The following is a 23649-nucleotide window of genomic DNA, read 5'->3' on the forward strand; positions in this document are numbered from 1 at the left end:
ACTCAAAAATTACTAATTCAATTTTTCTCATCAAACATGACTGTAATGTAATTGCTGAGTTGTCCAATTCACATACTATAAGATTGAAAACCCTAAGCCTTCACAATAGTGCAAATAGATACACTTTTTAGGGACATATAATAATAGTAATAAAAAAAAAGATAAATTACATTCACTTCCGAGATTTGGGAAAATATAGTTATATTGACTTCTTTTAAGATTTTAATTCTTATAATAGTTACATTATTTTTTATCAATAATTCGTTAGTGTATAAATAAAAAAATAATATTGACATATCTTTTCAACTAAAATGTATATTTTGATTACTATATTAACTAGCATATCACCCGTGCTATATACAAGATAAAATAAAAGTATGATAATTATATTTAATTTTTTTGTATTTTGTTTGTCGTAAATAAAATTTTATATCCCAAATGTCCCAAATAAATTTATATCCCAAATAAATTTTTGTATTTTGTTTTTGAAAATGTCCCAAATGTATCAGAGATACATTTGGTTTTAAGGGCCAAGATGAATCCTGAGTTCATATACATTTAGATCAACGGTCTATATGACCAATTGAGGTGGTGTTTTAAATTTTTTCCTAACTACTGGAATAGTGGATGTACTCCTCAAAGAATTTATTTTTGTTGTGTACAGAACAAGAATCATGGCAAAAGATGCAATAGCCCTAATGGATCATTTGGGTTGGAGAAAAGCCCATGTTTTCGGCCATTCAATGGGTTAGTCCATGACTCTTATCTCCATTGAAATTGTTATCTTACTCTTTAACACAAATTTGAACTCATTGATGCATAATGCTGGCTCTAGATTTTATATAATGGGTTGCATACTTATTGTTTATCATGATAATTGAGTTAATTACTTTTGGTTGTCTTATACTTTTAGTTGCATGCTTATTTTATATAATCTGTTTTTATTTTGGAAGAAACTAGCTCCAATGTTTAATATCTGTAGTTATATTTGTTTCCCGTGTATCTTTGTGATTAATTTTATGATTAGTTTCAAATATTCATGGATTTGGGTGATTTCTCTTGGTGGTGATTTTCTTTGATATATACAAACGCCTACATGCATATATATGATATACATGATGTGTTTTTAACTTCTGATTAAGGGCGTATGAGGGGTTTCGGAGGTATTGAATCTATGCTTGGATTGTTTATTTATGTTAAGGGTTATGGGTATTGATCTGACGGGAACCCAATTTTGAAGATCCAACAGTCACTTCTTTCATTTGACGATCTGGATTTTCTCAAAACTTCACTGTTTTGTTGGGTTTAACTTCTGATTAAGGGCATATGAGGGGTTTCGTAGGTATTGAATCTATGCTTGGATTGTTTATTTATGTTAAGGGTTATGGGTATTGATCTGACGGGAAAAAAATGATTCTTTGTTTGTAATTTTGTTGTGTGATCTGTTTTTTTGGAAGGTTGATGCTAGGTTTGTTGGACATGCATTCTAAATGAGAAATGGTTTTTATTTGGTTTAATTATCATGTTTTATGAGTTCTGAGTGCGTTTACCAGATCCCTATTTTTCTACTATTTTCTATCACTTTCTCGCGATTTCTTGGGCTGTTCTGCATTCCTTATTTTTCTACTATTTTCTGTCACTTTCTCGCGATTTCTTGGGCTGTTCTGCATTCTCTCTATCGGGCTGTGAATGGGTTATTTTACGGTTGTGAACAAGTTATTCAAATGTTGGTTTCAGGTTATTCAAACAATCTGCTCTATTTTTATTTTGTCTCTATGGTTTAAATTGATGTTTTATGGTTTAAATTGATGTTGGCCGCTATGATATACCTAATGGGTTCTTCCAGATTTGATTGTCCCAATATTGCATTACTTAACTTATTGATTATCACCTGGTTGGTGAGATTCATCCCATGTGTTATTTACTAGCATCATGCAAGCATTTGTGTGAAAGGTTGAAATGTTTCTTGGGCAACAAATGATCACAAACATTTGGTCTCTCATTTTACATGTATTGCAGGTTTTCAAGCGCAGCTTAATGATACCTATACATACCATCTTGGCATTGAGTTTAATTTTCCAGGTTTGTTTTTTAATTCTAAATTTTCTCACCCTAATTACCAGCAGGAATTTTCCTGGGAATGTTTTGGATCCACTTGCTCTTTCGTTCAATTTCTCTCCATTTTCTTGGTTTCAGTGAAAAAAAATATCTTCCATCTTTGTTTATGGCTATGTTGTTCTCCGACTCTTCTATTGAGCCCCATGCTCTTTTAGATATTCTATATGTTGTCTAGAAGTTGTGAGTTTTAATTTTCAGATGGATTACTCTCGCGTAATATTTCGTTTCCTGTGGTTTCAGGCACAGTTGTTGGAAAAAGAAAATTATACAAAGGTATCACCTTTTTCAAGTTCTATGAATAATTGTAATAGCTTTTCAACTTCAATGATATTCTTTCTCTAGGGTAACCTCATTGGGATGTTTTTGGACTTGCTTGAGATAGAGATCCTTGATAGGACCCGTAGTTCTATCTATGTGATTATTGCACTCATGACAATAAAAGACAAACTTATTACAATTCAGTTCATGAAATGAAGATATTCCTTCTAAAGTCTTATGTATTAAAACTTATATACAGATCAGTCACAAAGTCATTTTTTGCCCATGCCCATTCATTCTGATTTCTTTTTATTTCTTCCTTTGATGTATGCATATTCATTCTTTGGTTTATTAATTGTATATTCTAACATTCGATGAAGTTTTAAGGAATGAGGGCCAGCTAATAGTCTAACATGTTCAATGAGTTTTATTTATATTATGTCTGGAGTTAATTAACAGAAAATTATAAGCCATATGAAGAGAAGGAATGGTATTTCTTTACACCAAGAGATCGAAAGTATAAGAATGGGAAGCGGCCAAATCGAGCTGCCGGTGATGGATACTGGAAGGATTTTGATTCAAAGCTGAGGATTGAGAGCAATTCTTCCAATACCCAGATCTAAGAGCTTTGCATTTAGGGCACCCCAAGAGAATTTCACCATCCAAGACTTCGAATTAGGCCACATCTGTGGCGTTGGTTCTTATTCCAAGTTCTCATTTTTCTTCCTCATATTTAATTTTTTTACTTTATTTATAGATTTGGGTTAATTTGAGATTATCCCTCTATTTATTTATTTATTATTATTATTATTATTATTGTGAATTAATTTGATTTATGTTGATTTATTATGGTGTTTTGATGATTTATGTTCATTAGAGGTTAGTTTGAATATCGTGTTTCATCTATCTTTTTATGGTTATTTTAGATTGTTTATAATTTATTAAATAGTGTTGGGATTATAATTATATTTTAATCCTAACATTATTTACACTGTGCCTTCAGGCACGGGCATACGCTAGTATATATATATTGGGCTGAATTCTTATTAGACACATATGAAATTAAAATCAGTTAGTTTTGTGTGACTTAAAAAATACGAAGATTTGGTGATACACCTCTCACTGTCTAATTTATTTTTCAAAATGACAAGAATTTTATAGATCCTTTCAAAACCTCCTAATATTTTAAAATTTATTTCTTTTACTATACTACCCTCACATATAAATATATATATTAGCTCTCATGTATAGTCATTCTCACAGTGTATTTCAGGGTAAAATTATACTTTGAATCTTAGTAAATTTTACTCTGATTTAGAGTAAAATTTTACTCTTATGATTCAAAGTCAAATTTTATATCGTTAAGCACATATATTGCCTTAGAGGTGAAATTTTACTCTCATTTTATCAAACAAAAATGAAACACATACCAGAGTAAAATTTTACTCTTATTTTAATAAATAAAAACAGAGCACATACCAGAGTAAAATTTTACTCTCATTCTCTTAAATAAAATCAAAGCACATACTAGAGTAAAATTTTACTCCCATTCTGTCAAACAAAAACAAAGGACATACTAGAGAAAAAAAATAGAGAAATAGAGAGAGAGAGAACACATATATTGCCTTAGATTTGGTTCAAACCAGAGTAAAATTTTACTGTCTGAAAAACAGAGCATGATTAGAAGACAAAGAGAAAAAGAGGGAGATAATATATATCTGAGATGATAGATCTCAAATATGAGGTCATCAATCTCAGATATGAAGTCTTGAACGCTAATGATGACGATGGTGGCATTGAATGGCGCTGGTGGTTGAGATGCTAGTAATGAAACAGTGGTGGCGGCGGTGGTGATGAACAACATCGATGGTTGAAACGGTGTTGGTGGAGACGACGGAGGTGGTGGAAACGATGGTAGTCATGGTAGTCGTGGTAGTAGAAATGGTGATGGTGGTGGTAGAGAGAGCTCTTAGAAACGGATAGAGAAAGAAAGAGTTTAGGGAGAGATGACAAATTGATGAAGAGAAAGAGGAGAAAGACAGAGAGTGTATGTGTGAAGGGGTAAATTTGTCACACAAAATATAAATCTGAAAATTTTTGTCCTTTATACAAGACTATATAATTATGAGAGGGTTTTGAAAGTATAATTTTTTTTTTTTTTTTGGTCCTTTTAATAAGAAAAGGAAAGTAAGAGGGGTTTATGGCCAAATTTCCCTAAAAAATACTCCTCTAAAGCCAAAATGACATAATTTTGTAGTGATTAACCAAAATTCTCTAACTACTATAGCTCATTATAATAAATTAAAATTTTTGAGATAAAAAATTTTTAAAATATATTTTTAAAGAACAAAATATTTTAATAGTTAAAAGTGTTATCGTATTTTTAGTGACAGTTAGACCTTAATAATCCTTACATTTTATTTCTTGTATCATTTTGGTCCTTCTACTTGCAGTTAGCTTAACTTTGACCATTGATTTTATATTTTGTGTCAATTTGGTATAATTGATAATGCCATGCCACTCATGTGCATATTTTCATAGAATAATGCTAACAATTGTATCTGATGATACAGTTACGATACAACGAGTCCCAGGTGGAACGGGTCGGACTAATCCACACTTCTTCAACCAGTAACTGAGTGTTCAAGCCCACCAGAGAACCTGCACACAAGTTCAACAGGGGAACGGGGAGTCCCCCAGCGAACCCTCCGACGAGCAAGTTAGAGAAAGAGAGAAGTGGAATGTAGGGATATGAAATGGAGATAGAAAGCTTAACCTTCTTCTTGTCTTCAACGTCTGCTTATATCATTTGGTAATCATTTCGCCGTCCCTTCCGACCTGCCACCTTGGCCGAAAGTCTATGCTGTAGCTTACCTTGTTCAGGGTGAGGGGGTGCTGTTCCGACGGAGAGGTGTTGTCGTAATAAATGCTGTGATGGACTGCATTAATGGCGATGTGTAGTGGCAATAATTTTGCAGATCTTTGTCTGCTGATGTGGCTTGTCCTTTACCTGCCACATATCTGAATATCATTGGTTCTTCGTGCCATGTTGGCTTTCAGCTGTTCAGGATCTCATCAGTTGGGTTATGTGTTGGGCTCTAAGTGATGGGTTTAGGTTGTTCATAGTGGGCTATGACCTTTGTGGGCCTAACCACGTCAGTAGTCTCCCATTCCCAAGTGCAGCTTTAGCCCAACGAAGGGAATACTAATGGAGAAGATAAGGAGGACCGACCGCGAAGGGTGACCGAGTGGAAGAGCCGACCATGATGAGGACCGACCGTGAAGGTTGAGGTGGGGGGGCGCGGGGCTTAAGAGGTGGCGTGTCACGTGATGACCTGAAGTGGAAAAGACAAGGTAAGGGAAGTGGCAGTGAATCATGATCGTACACGTGACAGCATCTCGTGGGGAGAGAGATTAGGCGTTGGGCCAGAAATGAAACGATAGGTTATGATGGGTGTTGAAAAGGCAGTTTTGGCAGATGTTTTAAAAAGTTTTCAAACTAGCGAAAATTAATTGTGACCCTTGGAATACGGGCAAGCCTTGGGCTTTTGGTATTATTCGATTTACCTACTTTTTTGCAAAAATTCAAAACATTCCAAGTGTTAACTCCTTTGTTGCTGACGATACACCTCTGCAACATTTCTTGAATTTTCTTACACCCATTTCCAAAGCTATTCGTAGGCACACCACAAAGATTGCTCAAGAAGAAAATGGAACCACCAGGGTTGATCCGTTTGGGGATGACGACGCAGTGGGGCTGGCGGAGCAGTACCGGATAGAGAGACAAGTGGAGATAGTAGGGGAGCCGGTGGTACAATCCCATTCTTCTACCATGATAGCGGCTCCGAAGCCAATTAGCGAAGCGGAACCAGATCACTGGCATACGAAGGCTGACAAATCAACGGTTACTGCGGTGGACTTAGAGGTTATGCGTGAAAAATACCAGGTTCCCGCTGAAATAGAGTTACTGTTGCCGTCGTCAACGGAGAGGCCATCTGACGCCCGGCCAGGGGATTTTGCCCTGTACGAGGAAGTAGTGAAAGGAGGACTGAGGCTGCCGCTTCCACAAGTGGTGGTTGATGTCCTAAACCGGTTGGAGGTAGCGCCGGGGCAACTAATGCCCAACGCGTGGAAGATTGTGTTATACTGTGCAAGCACGTGGCCGAAGGCGACTGAAGGGGCGGCTATGACGGTGGACGAATTTTTTGCGTGTTATAAGGCCTCAATACAGTAAGAGACTTGGGTGACGTTGCAGGCGACGGGAGGGAGGGACCTGGTGACGGGGCTGCCATCATCCATTAAGGGTTAGAGGCCGCGATGGTTTTACGTGTCCGCGAATGGAGGGGTTGGGGTGTGTACGGTATAGAGAGTGCCCACCAAATCTGTGGAGCCAAAACTAGGGGCGGCAGCAGAGGAGAGGATAAAAATGGTGAAGGCATGAAGGGAGAAGGAGGGAGTCAGGTGAGACGAACTCATTCAACCTTCAGCCTTGTTTGCAACGGGATTGGGTCCTCAACCGAGCGTTGGAGATATGGGACGGGCTGAACTAGAGGCGAGGAGGAAAGCGCGAGAGGCTGAGGATGTGGCCATCCTCGCCAAAGCTAGTAAGTTCAAAGAGTCTCAAGCAGACCGACCGCCAAAACCGATCGCGAGGGAGAGGATCCAACCTCACCCCAAATCCCTGGGGGAAAAAGACTTAGGTGGATTTGAGCCACGACCGCCCGCAGTTGATCCTTTGAAGGAGAAGGCCTATAAGGAGATGGAGGTGGAGGGTGTGGTAAAGAAGAAGAGGATAGTGAAGAGGAGTGAAGAAGAGCCTACCTTGAAGAGGAGAAAGGAGATGACGGCAGAGGAGACCCCCATGGCCAAGAAGGCAAGGGAGGAGGGGGTGGGGGAGATCCCAGGAAGGGTGGTTGCCCTAGAAGTGGTGGAGGTTGCCTCAGAGGTCGTGGAAGTCGTCCCAGTAGTGGCGGAGATCGCCCAAGAAATTCAAGTAGAAGGTGGGGCAACTGGCCCTGAGCCAAGGGGAGAGGAATAGCCCAAGGGGGGTCCTACGCCCCAAGGAGAATGGGGGGTCAGGCTAACGACTGCGATCTACCACGCCCGCACGGTGTCTGGGCGACTGGAATGAGAAGAAGGCCCAGCCAGGGCAGCTGCAGATCACCTTGTTGGGATCGTGGACGAGGCAACTGTGCGCTCGGTAGCTAGGTTCAATGAGGCTGAGCTGCTAAGGGGGTTGTGCTTTGCCTAAATGGAGGTAACCACCTTAGCTGGGGCTCTGCTGAGAAAGGCGGTGGCTGTAAAGGTCAAGTCGGATGAGGACAAGGCTCAACTTGCAAACTTAAAAAGGGAGAGTGCAGGGTGGAAGAAGGCTGCGCGAAGCGCGTGCTCCAGGGGTTGGCAGGAAGCTGAAAAAGCTAAAAAGATGCAAGTATTGGCCATTGTTCACCGCAATGTTGCCGATCGAGCCCAAGCTGAGCTAATCGCGGTTAAGTTGGAGCTAGAAGACGAACGCCGCCAAGTTGTGTCACTCGAATTCCAGCTGGCTGGCGAGTAGAAGAAGCTGGGGGATGCTCAAAGGGCCTGCGCGGTCGCCATTGAACGGCATGAAGAGGCTATGACCAGCAATGAAGAACTGCGCGCCCAGCAAATCAAAGAAAATGATGAAGCAGACGTGAAGATTGCTGGGCTGCAGAAGGAGCTGGAAGACGAGCGTGCTAAGGCAATGGAGGAGAGGGCAAGCCTGCAGAAGGAGTTGGAGGAAGAGAGGGCCAAGACGGCCTCTGAAAAGGTGAACTTGCAGAAGGAGTTGGAGGAAGAGAGGACCAAGGCAGCCTCTAAAAGGGCAGCATACCCCGATCTGTATGTCGCAGCAATAGAACAATTCAAGGGGTTTGCTGAATTTCAGATGGCGATCGATGCCGCGGTTGCCAGTAGCGTGGCGAAGGAGGTGTCTGGAGGGGCATGCCCGTCTGGAACGACCGTTGGGGGCAGGACTGAGGCAGAAGTGATTGAGAGCTTCCAGCGGTCAGACTTCTATAAACACGAAATGGCTGAATTTTGGGACTGTGGCTGGAAGATGTTCAAGCGTAAAGCTGAAGAACTGTTCCCAGGCTTGGATCCCAGTAGTGTAAAAATTGACGAAGACGATGTAGCCCAGACCCCCCTGGATGAGGGGATTGAAGAAGAAGACCTCGTTTCCAGTGAGGAGGAATAATTTTTGTTATTATTATTATTATTATTATTATTATTATTATTATTATTATTATTATTATTATTATTATTATTATTATTTTAAATGTTGTAGTGAACTTATGTACAAGTTTGTGAATAAATAAAATTTCAATTGTGTTTTCATTCAATTGTTGTTGCTTGCGCATTTGAAATGAATGAGAATGGTGGTTTGTGTGTAAAGCTTGTGTATAAATCGTTATGAGAATCTCAATGTAAATTGAAGTTGAACTTGTATTAAAAACTCAGTGCAGAGTGAAGTTTAAAATGGAATAAAATTCCAGGTGTGTGTTTGCCACACTGCTGAAATGAATAAGAGTGGTTTATTAAAGTTAGGCTTGACTTGTAAAGAAAGAGGCTGACTTGCAAATGTTGATAAATAAGAAAATAAAATAGTGTTGGTAAGAATGTCAAAGATGTGAAGTTTCAAATTATGCCCAAAAATGGAGTTGTAGATCAAGTTGCAACAGTGTTGGTAAATAAAAGATTAGTTTGGAATTTGACCAAGTAAGGTGTAAAAACATGGACCTGGAATTTTGACTAAATGTGTCTACGAATGCCACAAGCATGAGGTTTGCTTGAATGGCCTTGACCGAGCTCCGTATGCGTGCCCAATTGGGGTTAAGCTATGATTCACTGACTCTGTAAATAATTCAGTGGCTTGAAATAACTCAGTTTTGCGCTGACCGAGGAGTTTACGCTCAGCCTGGCTGAGGCTTGTCATGCTCAGGTTGGCCGTGGCTTTTGGTGCTCAGTCTGGCTGAGGGATTTGGTGCTCAGTTTGGCTGAGGCTTTTGGTGCTCAGTCTGGCTGAGGCTTTTAACGACTTGGTCTGGCCGAGGCTTTTGGTGCTCAGTCTGGCTGAGGCTTTTAACGACTCGGTCTGGCTGAGGCTTTTGGTGCTCAGTCTGGCTGAGGCTTTGCATGCTCGGTCTGGCCAAGGCTTTTATGCTCAGTCTTGCTAAGGCTTTGCACGCTCGGTCTGGCCGAGGCTCGTCATGCTCAGTCTGGCTGAGGCGTTGCATGTTCGGTCTGGCCGAGGCTTTGATACTCAGTCTGGATGAGGTTTTGCATGCTCGGTCTGGCCGAGGCTTTGATGCTCAGTTTGGCTGAGGCTTTGCACGCTCGGTCTGGCCGAGGCTCGTCATGTTCAGTCTGGCTGAGGCGTTGCATGCTCGGTCTGGCTGAGGCTTTGATACTCAGTCTGGCTGAGGCTGCAATCAAAGTGTTATTTGAAAGATCATGCAGATATTTGAGATATAAGCTTGTTGTCAGTAAAGTGTAGCCCATTGGATCATAAATTTACACCATATGTGGAGAAAATGAGAACATTCAGGCGTGCAGATTGTCAGAAAGAACATACATCAATTGGACAATACAAAAATACAAGTTTTATTGAAAATAGCGCTTCAAATGCTCAGCATTCCAAGGATGGGGGAGGTCTTGACCTTCCATGTCTTGAAGTCGGTAAGTGCCTGGGCGAGGTCTGGCTTTCACAACGTAAGGTCCTTCCCATTTGGCTGCCAGCTTGCCCTCAGCCGGATTCTTGGTGGCGAGGGTTGCTTCGCGTAAGACAAGGTCCCCTATGGTGAACTCCCTTGGTCGGACTCTGCAGTTGTAGTGTGTGTTCTCATTTTCTGTTGGTAGGAGGCCAGTCTGACAGCAGTGGTTTCTCTAAGCTCTTCAATTAGGTCAAGGTTAGCCCGACGGAGCTCTTTGGCCAGTTCTGGGTTCGAGTGTAAAACCCTTGGGGTAGGCAGACCTACTTCCACTGGGATGACCACCTCAGCGCCGTATGTTAAGCGAAAGGAGGTCTCCCCAGTGGGAGTCCGAGTGATAGTACGGTAAGCCCAGAGTACATTCGGTAATTCCTCAGCCCAAAGTCCTTTAGCAGCTTCTAGCTTAGTTTTGATGATCTTCAGAAGAGAACAGTTGGTGACCTCAACTTTTCCATTGGCTTGGGGATAACCTGGGGAGGAGAAACATGGTTAGATCTAGAGGTTTGCATAGAACTTTTTGTACTTGACGTTGTCGAATTGTTTGCCGTTGTCGGAGACGATGGCTTGAGGGATGCCAAACCTGCATACGATCAACTGCCAGATGAATTTGGTTGTGTTCCGTTTGATAATGGTGGCAAGGGGTTCTTCCTCTACCCACTTGGTGAAGTAATCAATGGTGACAATCGCGAACTTGGTCTGGCCACGGCCGGTGGGAAGTGGACCAACTAAGTTGATCCCCCATTTGGCGAACGGATAAGGACTGCAAAGTGTGATCAGCTCAGTAGGAGGAGCATGGGAGATGTTGACAAAGCATTGACACTTATCACATTTGAGTACGAAGTCAGTCACATCTTGGTTGAGAGTAGGCCAGAAATAACCAGTGCGAAGTATTTTGTGGGCTAGTGACCTGCCGCCTGAATAATTACCATAGATACCCTCATGGATTTCTCGCATCACATAGGTTGCTTGAGCCAGATTGAGGCATCGCAGGCACAGGCGTGAAAAGCCACGTTTGTACAAGACACCACTGACAAGGATGTAATTGGACAACCGGGCCTTAACTTTGGCGGCTTGCTGTTGGTCATCTGGAAGTTCCCCCGTTGTCAAAAATAGAAAGATGTCCGACGCCCAAGGAATGGGCTCATTCTGGAGGAACTGCACTTCTTGCTGGTCGGGAGAAATGGCAAGGTGGGCGAGGTACTCGAGACGGACACCACGGCTGAGGTTGGACTGGTCTGCAGAAGTCAACTGAGCCATCTCGTCTGCTTTAGAGTTTTCCGCCCAAGGGATGTGCTGGATGTGGAAAGTATTGAAGAGGCGAACAAGGGGGAGTGCAATATCCTTGTAAGCCCGCATTGTGTCCTCCTTTGCATCGAATTCTCCCGTAATTTGTCCGACAATGAGCTGGGAGTCGCTGAACACCCGGATGTGGCTGACACCAATGTCCCTGGCTAGACGGAGACCTGCTATCAATGCCTCATATTCGGCCTTATTGTTACTAGCATCGAACAAGAAACGGAGAGCACATTTGAAATAACCACCCTCAGAGGCGGTGAGGATGAGACCAGCCTTGCTACCTTCTCTGCGAGATGATCCGTCGACGTTGAGAGTCCAAGAATGAGGGTCTTCTGGCTTGGTAGGGATTGGTGGGGGTGAAGGGGCCGTGGTTGGGGTAGGATTAGTGAACTCTAGGATGAAATCGGCGACAGCCTGTCCCTTAATTGCTGTTCGAGGTCAGTAGGAGATGTCAAACTGGCTGAGTTCCACCGACCATTGCATGAGTCTGCCAGAGAGCTCTGGTTGCTGCATTACCTTCTTCAAAGGTTGGTCGGTGAGGACCACTATGGAATGGGCTTGGAAGTAAGGACGGAGTCGTCTGGAGCCGGTGACCAAGGCCAAGGGCAATTTTTCCAACAGTGGGTAATTCTGCTCGGTGCCCCTGAGGGTCTGACTGATGTAGTAGACCGGCCATTGAGCAGAGTCATCTTCCCTGATAAGAGCTGCACTGACTGCGGTGCTTGAAACGGCTAAGTAGAGGGACGGGTTCGCCAGTGATTGCCTGAGAAAGGAGAGGGGGTTGGCCATGCACTGCTTCAACTGCTGAAAGGCCTCTTCAGACTCGGTCGTCCATTCAAAAGTTTGCCGAAGAACTTTGAAGAAGGGAAGGCACTTATTCGTTGCACGGGAAATGAAGCGGTTGAGGGCGGTAACTCGGCCAGTGAGTCTCTGAACTTCCTTAACCGTTTTGGGTGATTGCATTTTAATCAAGGCCTTGATCTTTTTAGGGTTAGATTCAATGCCCCGCTGACTGACCATGAAACCCAAGAACTTCCCAGATCCTACGCCGAAGGCGCACTTATCCAGGTTGAGCTTCATTTAGTATTTTCGTAGGGTGGCGAAGGTCTCTCGTAGGTCGGTCAGATGGTCAGTGGAGAGTTTGCTCTTGACTAGCATGTCGTCGACATATACTTCCATGTTTCGACCGATCTAATGATGGAAAACGGCATTAACCAACCGTTGGTAGGTGGCCCTAGCATTTTTCAGTCCAAATGGCATCACTTGGTAATGGTAGGTGCCTCGGTCGGTAATGAAAGTGGTGTGTTCCCGATCAGATGGGTGCATCAGAATTTGGTTATACCTAGAGAAGGCATCCATGAAGCTGAGCATTTGGTGACCGGCCGTGGCGTTGACTAGCAAATCTATGCGGAGGAGGGGATAGCTGTCTTTGGAGCAAGCTCGGTTGAGGTCGGAGTAGTCGACACAGAGTCGCCATTTGCCATTGTTCTTGCGAACTAGGACCATATTGGACAACCATCTGGGGTAGTCCACGTTCTTGATGAATTGGGCCTCAAGGAGCTTGTCAACCTCTGCGGCAATAAGAGTATTGCGCTCAGGATGAAAGATGCACTGCTTCTGGCGGTAAGATAGGAAATAGGGTTCAATGCTGAGGCGATGGGTTATGAAGGAGGGGTCAATACCCGGCATGTCTAAATGGGTCCAGGCAAAGACATCATTGTGCTCGGTCAGGAGGGTAGTAAGGTCGGCCTTTGCTTGGGGGGATAGTTGGTTGCCGATTTTGGCAGTTTTCGTTGGGTTGGTGGGGTCGATGGGAACCTCCACGAGCTCCTCCACAAGTTCTCCTCTGACCAGCTCGTCCTCATCTCGGACGTCAAGTCCTTCAATGATCATGGCTTCCTTCAGCTTGACTTCTTTAAGTGACGCGATGTAACATTCCCTGGCCACGGTCTGCTCTCCCCTCACTGTCCCGACCCCCAGATCGGTGGAGAACTTAATGGCGAGGTGGTAAGTTGATGTGATAGCTTGAAAAGCATTTAGGGCGGTGCGGCCAAGGATGATGTTGTAGGCGGATGGGCAATCGACAACAAGGAAAGTGAGTAACTTTGTAGTCTGCCGTGGGTACTCACCGATTATGATGGGAAGATCGATGGAGCCAATTGAGGTCACCCGGTCGCCAGTGAAACCGACCGAAGGGATTTGGAGAGGAGACAGACTTTCCTCCCCGATTTTGAGTTGGCAAAAGCAGTTGAGGAAGATGATTTCTAAAGAACTGCCGTTGTCAATGAGAACTCGCCTGACCTTGTAGTTGGAGAGGAGGGCAGAAATGACGAGAGGGTCATCATGAAGGTAACGGATGCCTGTACAGTCGGCGTCTGTGAAGGTGATGGGCTCGGTCCACTGCTTGGGCTGTTTGGGGGGTCGGTCTACCGTGGCAACTGCTTTGTCTGAGCCCTGCCTTATCTTTCTGAGTTCTGCCCTCTGAGCCGAGCTGGATGGTCCCCCACAAGCAAGGCCACCTGAAATAACTCTGATTTCACCAACAGGTGGAGGGGATTACCCGGTGGCTGAGGCTGTTGTGGAGGGCGATCATGGCCTTGGTTAGGTTGGGCTGGTTACTGGGGAGGGGTGCGTCGGCGGTTGTTTCTGAGGGGCTCAGTTATTTGCCTCTACTGAGGGCGGGTGTCCGTGAACCGGCTAAAGCATCCCTGACGTATTAGGGTCTCGACCTAGTCTTTGAGGTTAACATATTCATCGGTGTTATGGCCATGGTCTTGGTGAAAGCGGCAATATTCGGACTGGTCTTTCCGATTGGAAGGGGTTCATGAAGGTTGGGGCCATTTGAGGGGGTAGTCCCGCTGGATCTGATTGAGGACTTGTTCCATGGGGGAATTAAGGGGTGTGTACCGCTCGAACCGACCGGGCGGTCGGGCTGGTGCTGACCAGTCAGCTCGGGGGGGTTGGTCGGTATAGTGTGGTGTTTGGCTATTATACTGGGTGTTTCTAGGTTCTGAGTCTTTTCTCTTTTCTCTGGGGGTCGAATTTTTGGTTATTGGATCTTGCCGGGCGGCTAAGGAATCCTCCGCATTCATGTATTTTTAGGCTTTGGAGAGTAAGGCTGCCATGGAGGTCGGGGGGTTTTTAGAGAGGGAGAACAGGAAGTCGGACGACCTCAGACCGGCCATGAAAGCAGTGAGGATGACCTTGTCATCATTTTCTGCTACTTGTAGGGCCTTAGTGTTGAAGCGAGTAATGAAACTGTGTAGCGACTCCCTCTCGGTCTGTCGAATGTTGAGGAGTTGGGTTACCGGGCGTCGCTGGCGCTGGCCTCCAATAAAATGACTGAGGAAGGAGTCACTGAAATGCTAGAAAATAGAGACAGAGTCTGCTGGTAACTGGCTAAACCACAGCCGAGCTGACCCCTTCAGTGTCACGGGAAAAGCTCGACACATGATCTCGTTAGGGAATGCATGGAGGATCATGAGGGTTCTGTAGGTCTCTAGATGGTCGACTGGGTTCGTCGTACCGTCAAAAGAGCCGATGGTGGGCATCTTGAACTTGAGGGGTAGAAGTTTATCCCGGATGGAGGCGACAAATGGTGAGTTTGCTGTGGTAGAGGGTTTATGCTGGATGTTCTGTATGACCCCTTGGAGTTGGAGCGTCATGGCTTGGAGTTCCGCGTCCTAGAGAGGGATGTGGTCACCTCCGGAGGGCAACGGGGGCTGGACGCTGCTGGCCTCTCCTTCAAGGATTGGTGCCAAGATCAATGGTTGTGGGCCCCGGGGTGGCAGGTTTATACCTGGGGGAGGGGGTTGCAAGCCTTCTGTGTTGGGTGGATTAGGCTACGGGATAGTATGGCTCGGGGCTTGTTCGTGGTTGGGGGGAATATCGGGAGGTGGTGGAGGGGACATAGGAAGGTTTCTTTGGAGTAGGGCATTAATCAGGGCTTGGTTTTGCTCGGCCATGAGGTTAATGCTGTTGGTAAGCTCGATGAAATATTGTGGTGGGTTGTTTGGATTGAGGGGCTTGGCTTGGTGGTCGGCAGTATTTTGGTGAGAAGCCATGGATCTAGTCGTGACCATACACTTCGATGGGTAGCAAGAACGGGTTATTGGAACTGGGTCTCCGGCGACAATGAACACAACTGGCGCGAGGAGCAAAGCTTTCCCACAGACGGCGCCAACTGATGATACAGTTACAATACAACGGGTCCCAGGTGGAATGGGTCGGACTAATCCACGCTTCTTCAACTGGTAACTGAGTGTTCAAGCCCACCAGAGAACCTGCACACAAGTTCAACAGGGGAACGGGGAGTCCCCCAGCGAACCCTCCGACGAGCAAGTTAGAGAAAGAGAGAAGTGGAATGTAGAGATATGAAATGGAGATAGAAAGCTTAACCTTCTTCTTGTCTTCAACGTCTGCTTATATCCTTTGGTAATCATTTCGCCGTCCCTTCCGACCTGCCACTTTGACCGAAAGTTTATGCTGTAGCTTACCTTGTTTAGAGTGAGGGGGTGCTGTTCTGACGGAAAGGTGTTGTCGTAATAAATGCTGTGATGGACTGCATTAATGACGATGTGCAGTGGCAATAACTTTGTAGATCTTTGTCTGCTGATGTGGCTTGTCCTTTACCTGCCACATGTCTAAATATCATTGGTTCTTCGTGCCATGTTGCCTTCCAGCTGTTCAGGATCTCATCAATTGGGTTATGTGTTGGGCTCTAAGTGATGGACTTGGGTTGTTCATAGTGGGCTATGACCTTTGTGGATCTAACCACGTCAGTATCCAATTGGACCAACTTTAAACAAAGTCAAAATCGAGTTAACTGGAATGACATGGACTAAAATAACATAAGAGTCAAAATACATAAACTACTAGTATAATTTACCCTTGATTTTTTTATAAATGTCAACAAATACAATAGTCATGAGATACACATAAAATCTAAGGCCATGAATTATAAAAAATAAAACAAAAAATGTTATAAACTATTTCCTTACTTTATATTTCAATTTTAGTGTTTGTGAAATATTGAAAAATATAAAAACCGACCCAATCCCATTCGAGTGTATTATATACTGAATCAATTGTTATCATTTTAGAAAAAAATAATACTAAATGTAGTAAAGTGAAATTTATTTATAGTTTTTTTTTTAAAAAATAAAAGTAAATAATTGATTATAAATAAATTAGTGGGTATGCGTAATTAATATCATATATAACTGATTTTAATCAAATAATTAAAAAAAATGGATGTTACACCTTGCAATTGCAGACACAAGTGCTTAACACACAGCAACATCAATACCGTGCCGCTTAATCTTACAGCACGCCTGTTGTGCAGCAGGCATCTCTCATCTCCTAAGGCCATGTTTATTTGAATAGATATGAGTTTGGGATTAGATTAATAGTCTAATAAAATTATTAATTTAATATTTTGTTAAACAATTGAAGTATAGACTAACAATCTATCCGGATATGATATCCCACATATGATGGACTATTTAATCCTATAAAGAGGGGTGAGACATAAATTGAAGGACTAAGCCAAAGTTTGGACTATTAGTCATCCTTATAATCCTAAATCAATCCAAACATAAAATAGGATATACAATCCAAATGATTCGTAGTTCTAGGACTATGAGTCATGGGAATGCTAATCCAACCTAATCCAGTCCGTCCAAATAAACATGACCTAAGTGTAAGTAAGCCATAACACCCACCTCATCTCCCAATTTTTCGCCATTGTAATTAATATTTGCTGATCACCTCATATAACCTTTTAAGGTGAAAATCCCTCTTACATTTCTTTCTAGATTTGGTTACAAAGGGAGAGGATGACAACAATAATTTTCCCATCTCTCCGATCTCCCTCTCCTCTCATTTCCCTTGAACCTTCTCTTAATCTAAATCTGATATTTACCTTACCAGTTCGGCCATTACTATCTTACCTTCTCTACTCTTGAGTCCAAAAATTTAAGATTTGGACTCAAATCTTCTCACAGTCTGAATATTGACATTCAATAATGCGTTTGTTCAATCTCAATGTTCTATCTTGCCCAGCAGAGATGGAGTCTTCTGATTCAAAGTTGAAAGTTGCCAAACAATGGAGTTTTGGATAAGCTCAATAACAACTTGAATTTGATTTTTTTTTTTTTTTTGATTTTTTTAACTTGTAGTTTTTTCATGTAATAGTCATTCTTGTGTAGAAGTTTGTTTCCCTCCCTCTATGAAAGCCTTTTCTCCTCCTCTTTTTTTTTTTTTTTGATTCAATGGAAAATAACAAAGCAACAGCAACAAAGAACAGTGGGCTAAACAAGCTTAAGCCCTTTCACAAGATAAACCAACTATATCTGCAACAAGCAGATTAGCAATTTCAGGAGGGGGGTTGTCCAGCACTACCAGATTATCTCCAAGAGAAACTCCTATATTTGCTAGTCTATCAGCACATCAGTTTCCTTCGCGGAGGATGTGGCGAACCTCGCAGTTGCACCTGTGCATTAAGAATTTGATGTCCTCTAGAAGTGCTCGGTAGGGGTAGTTACTAGGTGTAGTAGAGTTGATGTGGATCACCACTTGTTCTGCGTCAGCTTCAATCAAAACATCTCTCATGCTTTTCTCCAAAATGATGGTGAGACCTCTATATATGCCCCAAAGTTCAGCTTCCTCACTCGTGGCTGATTCCAATTTCCCATGAAATCCAAAGATCCAGGTTCCGCGAGCATCTCGGCACAAACCACCATAACCAGCAGCACCGGGGTTGCCTTTGGAGCATCCATCGGTGTTGAGCTTGATTTTTCCTGCATAAGGAGGGCACCAATTAGTATTAAGATGTAAGTAATCACCTGTGAAGTGGTCTGTGTGGAAGGCATAATGTATTTCTGCAGCTTCATGTTGAATCTGTCGCACTAATTCCTGGGTAGGGATGGCCTTCTGACTGAACACCACAATGTTTCTAGCTTTCCATAATCGCCACAAGGTCACAACAAAGATAGTACCCCAGGGGACATTAAAACATTCTCTGTTTTTGCTTTTTAAATTAAGCTAGAGCCAAGTGTCCAAGGAACTGAGAGTACTGGAAGCTCTCCAGCCATGATGGGTTAGTGTCTCCCATACTTCTGCAGATTGGTGACACTCTCGTAACAAGTGTTTTAGGTCCTCGTAGTAGAGCTGACATCGAGGGCATGTGTTATCGGTGGTAAGGCCCCTAATCTTCCTTTGGTGGTTTGTGAGAACTTTGTTAAGCATCAATAACCAAATAAACCCCTTCAATTTTTGGGAATTTTGAGCTTCTAGATCCCGTGCCAGATAACTGGGTGTAGACGTCCCCGAACGCCCCAGGAGGATGAGCCCCCCTCCGTTCTGTTCATATTGGGTTCACCACAGTTCAGGACTCTCAAATTGCCACGGTTCTTAATCTGAACCAAAGAGTCCAAATCCGGCAAATCGTTTTGAGAAAAACAAATTTTTAGAAAAGAAGTGCCAAACATGGACTGCTTTGCCAGATACAGAGTCGCCACCTAAATATTTTATTTTGGGAAATTTAGGAAACCCTGACTCGGTGCCAAAGGCCACGTGTCCGTCATCACCAAAGTTACCTCGGCTCGGGAGCTTGGATACGATTGGGGAAGGTCAGCTATGAGCACCCCCTCTCGCCCGATCCGAAGATCGGCCTCTACTAACCGTGATATCCGTTTTTGAAAACATTATGTGTTCTTATTCCGGTTATTAGCCGAGAATTACTATGTTATGCACGCAGCAAACAAGTATAGACCAAATTGCCTAAATTGGAACAAAACATTTCATGCTTGTTTTGAAAATGGTTTGCTACTCGCAAGTAGGCTGAAATACAGGTTTTGCCACCTTTAAGTGGGCTTAAAACTCACAGTTTTAATGCATTATTCCAATTTAGGTAATTCGACCTCCACCCACAGGCACCCAAGCAGTTATATCACATAAGCAGTTAGCCTCATGGTAAGTATGCTGTCATGGCAACACTCACACACATGCAAGGATGCTAAAGCATAAAAAGCTTACCTAGTACTCTGTGCCAAAACAAGAACATGTTAATAATCATGCATGATCCAAGTCCATGTTTAAATGCCTAATGCAACGCATACGGAATGTCGCTAGAGTAGGCTCGGCTAGTCTATGAATGACATGTGAAAATGTACAAGTAGCATGTATTCAAGTTAGATTTGAAATACTTATGCAGTTAGTATGATGCGCCGAGCCTGGTGCATGCAAGACTAATGAATGATGCACGCATGCATAGCATAAGGTATGCTAAAGTAAACGTGTCCTAATACTAACCATCAAAGTAGGTAAGTAAAAGGGAGAAAGAAGTGGGGGTTGGAAGACATGCACACATGCACCCACACTTATTACAAATTCACCCTCGCTCGGAGGGACCAAAAGAATAATACAAATTAATTAACCTACAAGCTAATTAATTATTACAGACCACCTAATTAATTAAGCAAATTAACTAAGCTAAGAAAACAGTAAAGGCCTCGGGAAGAGGATCCAATGCGCGCGTGTGCTCGGGTTTGCTCGGAAATCCAACGCCATGCACAAGTTTGCCTCTGCTTTGACTGTTCTGCTTCTCTAAAAATTTCACAACTCCCAAGGTTGATTCTCTGAGTGTTGTAGAACACCACCGGCTGAGTGGGATCATCACCGGCCATTTTGAAGTGGTCATCGACCATCCATTGAGCTCTCGGCCAAACATTCTTTGCCGGTCGGCACTAAACACTGCCGGCCGGCCAAATATCCCTGCTGAATCTGTTTTGACAGCAGCAGAGGACAGAACTTGGCATGGCAATGTATTTCAAGCAATGTATGCACCAATCACACCCCTTATCATATTCATGACTCAAAGGGATATGATTCTCGATTCTCGGACCACCAACCGTGCATTTCCATGCATGATGGCCCAAAGCATCAAGTGTGCATTTTGATTTCAAATGAAATGCAATGCACATAAACAAACAAATTGAACTCAACCTCTATCATACTCACTTCAAGAGGTCAAGCATGCATACTCATGCAATGCAATCCTAAGCATGTGAGCTAGCATACAACTTGGCAATGCAATGCGAATATGCAAGTATGCAAGCAAACATACAGGGTGAGCACACAATCAAGCAAAGGGGATGGACTTAAACTAATTTAGGATGGCTCGCAAGCATGCCAAAATCAGCGGCCGAAGTGCTCAAACATGAGGACCAACACACACACACACATGCACATGTTAATGGGCCAACATTTAAACATCAAAAGGCAACTCTCAAGCACGCTTGGAAGAGACTAAACATGGACTAAGGGCATGCAATGTAAGCTCTGAAAACCATGCTAATGATGGTGCCAAACCAACTTAATCAAGACAAACATAGCGTACAATTGGTCTAAGTACTTGAGGCTAGTCAAGGAGACTTAAACCATGGCTAAGCCAACCAAGCCTCACAAGGCCAAGAGGGCTTAAAACAGGTTCAAGGTAGGCCTAGACCATGCAAAGGGAACACCTAGATGGCATCTAAGTGGCTTAAACATGGAAGCATGCAAAAGAGGCCAAACATGGAGCATACAACACAAGCTTTTAAGGCATCAAAGAGGCATCAAAGGCATGCATGCAAGCATGTTATGAGAACTGAAATAGCATGGTAAGTGGTTCCAAACCACTGAAAATGATGCAAGCAACGCACACTACACACTCACACCCTTGAGGCTAACAATCCAAGATGCAAAGGGACTATGCAATGCATGTCTTGGTCGACCAAAACAGCCAAGGACAGACCTTAAGCATGGCAAGACAAACATAAAAGCTTCACAAAGCTAATCCTAAACATGCTTGAATAAGGGCTCAAAGCATAGGACATGTTAAGGCTAAAACAAGGCATTACAAGGCATGTATGCTAAGCAAGCATGGTGTACCAAAACCAACATACAACAATGCTATATTATGACATAATAAGCATGAAAATCAGTCAAGGCATGGTCAATACACACTCAAACTATATGCTCCCTCAAGAGGCTAAAAATGACCCTTTTCAAGGACAACAAGGAGAGGGGGTGGCCCTCTCCTTCCTAGGACCTCAAGGCACCATCCTCATCACTAAAATCCCTCAAGATTTCAGTGGTGAGGAGGTCCAAACACAATGGTCCCGGAGCTCAACCGAAATGGCACAAAACAAAGGCCAAACAAGCCTTAAGAGGGGTCAAACAACCCCAAAGCTTAAAACACCCTTAACAAACTATTTAGAGCACTCAAAAACAAGACTTTTCTATGTTATATGTTAAGATCAAAAACAGTTGCAAATATGGCAAAACAAGCTATGAAAACAAGGCTTAAAAGAGGTAAAAGCTCACCCTTGAAGCACAGCTGCAAATCAGCAACTTTTGGACCAAAAAAAAGGCTTTAAATCACCCCAAAAATCACCTCCAAGGACCTCAGCTCAATAAAGGGAGTAGAGAACTAGGTGTTTGTATGCAAAAGTGCAAAGAAAATGCACTTTTGAGCACAAACAAGCCCTAAACCTTAGAGAGAGAGGCAGAAAATGTAGAGAGAGAGAGAGAGATTTTTTTGCTCCAAGTTGTATCTCTTCCTTCCTCTCTCTTCTTTCTATGTGAGAGAGCTTGATTGATATAGAAATATATCAATCTGCAGCTCCTCAGAACTCCCACGTCCAGGCATTGGCTGGGGTATGGCCTGGAATGACAGCTGCCAGCTGTCTACAGAGATATCTGTTGAAAACCACACTTGGTCGGCTGGCCATAAAAGTAGTCGACTGGCAGTCAAATTGGCCGGCCGGCCATCATATTTGGCCGATGGCAACAAAACCCAGTCGGTGGCCTCAAGCCATGGCCGGTGGAATGTGGGGATGTCCCAAAAGCCATTCCCTGCCCTCCAAAGCAAAAAACACGAGTGTTTGGTGCAAAACCAGACACAAAACGGTCGAGTCGAGAGATCCCGAGGCAAGGCGCGTAGCCGAGGCCTTCGGGAACTCAAGACGAACACAAACAAAGATGATCACCGAGTGTTCAAACGGTGATATCTAAGTCATGAGGACGGTCAAAAATGGGGTGTCGACACTGGGCCAGTATCCAGAGATGAGGCTTGATTAGCAACTAATTTATAGGTAGCCCCAATAGTAAAACTACTAGTGGAGGAGCCAATCCAGTGTGGGTTATCCCCCAGCTCCACAAATGTGGAAGGTGGATCTGTTGGATTTGAGGTTGCAAAAATTGTGGCAGAACATTAGCAACCCCTTCCATATCCCATTCACCTTCCTCATTGATTATAGCAGCAACAGTAACATCCTCTGTGATATGTGGACCTGGAAAGATAGGAGCAAGAGGCCCATTTCCACACCACCAATCTTTTCAAAATGAAATGGATTTGCCATTACCCACTGACCATTTAGTTCCCTTAGCCAGAATTTCTTTAGTCTTCATGATGCTCCTCCAAGTATGAGATGCATTTGTGGTAGAAGGCCAATTGGAGAAAGTGTGCTTGTGTAAGTATTTGCCCTTGAGGATTCTGGCCCAGGCAGCATCCTTGTCAGAGTTTAGCTTCCATCCCAATTTAGCTAAGAGGGCAACATTCTGATCTTCAGCTCTTTTAAGGCCTAGACCTCCATCTTGTTTGGCTTTACATACTTGTTTCCAGTTAACCAAATGGACTTTTTTTCCTTCCTTCTTGATCACCCCAGAGGAAATTTCTATTCAACTTATCAATGTGTTTGCAAGTGCTTTGGGGAAGTATAGTGGTTTGCATAAGGTAGGTAGGTATGGAAGATGAAACAGCCTGAATGACAGTAGCTCTGCCGGCTAAAGATAGAGCTTTGGCTTTCCAAGAGGACAACTTTCTCTAAATTTTTTCAATGACACCATTAAAAATGTTTCTGCTGACCCTACTGTGGATAAGAGGAACTCCAAGATATCTACCAAGGTCTTGAGTTAAGCTGATATTACACAAAGAGCTGAGCTTGTTGGCTAAATTCCTATGGATATTAGGGGAAATATACATTTTGGATTTTTGGAGGTTGATTTTCTGCCCTAAAATGCAGCAAAATTCATTCATGGTTTCCAAGATTGTCTCACAGTTAATTTGATCAGCTTTGGCAAATAGGAGGAGATCATCCGCAAAAAATAAATGGGAGACTGGTGGGCTATTTTTGGAAGCTTTCAGCCCCTTCCATTTTCCTGTATCCACCTACACTCTGATCATATTAGATAATCTCCCCAT

The sequence above is a fragment of the Camellia sinensis genome, chromosome 3 (genome assembly GCF_055761805.1).
Source record: "Camellia sinensis isolate YWXY chromosome 3, ASM5576180v1, whole genome shotgun sequence".
NCBI classification, from domain to species: Eukaryota; Viridiplantae; Streptophyta; class Magnoliopsida; order Ericales; family Theaceae; genus Camellia; species Camellia sinensis.